Below are 911 nucleotides of genomic sequence, written 5' to 3'. Positions count from 1 at the left end.
TGAGGTTGTTTCATTTGATATATGCCTTTTTTGCTTCTTCGTTACATTTTTTTCTGGTAACTAGAATTATATGTTGACTGCTGTATCCCTATTTTTGATATTGCTGCCTTTTACTGTAAACCAACTAATTTTCGCGAGCGATTTATTTTCGAGGATACCGCGAAATTAAATCGTCGCGAAAATGTATAACTTGGATCTTTTCCTATCAAACTTCATCAAGTACATATCAAAATCGCGAAATTAAATCGCCGTGAAATGGACTAGCTGGAAATACACGCGAAATAATGTATCCGCGAAAATAAATTTGTTTACAGAATATCTGTTTGTTGTGTGTGTTTGTTCAAGCATTGTTGTCAATATATGGAATTTGATGCGACTTTCATACAAGTGACAGGTAAACCTTAACTGTAAAATCTGGTTCTACCCACCCGTTTTACATAACAAAATACCTGTACCAAGTCAGTTTTATTTCAGGTTCGTTACACTTCAAACTTAATTGACTAAGTTGTCAGACGCTTTATAATGAAACGTTTGTTGTCTTCATTAATAGTCAAACGATAGTGACTAGCCGCCACGAAATGACGACCAATGCAGATATTGGTGGTTAACACTAATAATTCAATTAGTCAATGAACTGTATTGTGGACTAAGATAACATTTAAAAAAAAATCTAGAATAAATATTATGGTATTATATTTGTTAAAAGAGATTTCATGATCTCAAGTGAACACAAATGTTCAAAAACATGTTTTTTTTTAAAAGTGTATCCATAATTGCGACGCATTGTTTATAGCTTCATGCCGTTTGCTTGAGGTTGACAACCTTGTCGCGAGATCGATAGCACATGAATAATTCATTTATTCGATAAGAAGGAAGAACAGTTTCAACCAATAGAAATCACTGTACTATAC

Source organism: Mytilus galloprovincialis, chromosome 14 (genome assembly GCF_965363235.1).
Source record: "Mytilus galloprovincialis chromosome 14, xbMytGall1.hap1.1, whole genome shotgun sequence".
Classification (NCBI taxonomy): Eukaryota; Metazoa; Mollusca; class Bivalvia; order Mytilida; family Mytilidae; genus Mytilus; species Mytilus galloprovincialis.
The sequence above is the reverse complement of the archived record's forward strand: the minus strand, read 5'-3'. Positions refer to the sequence as shown.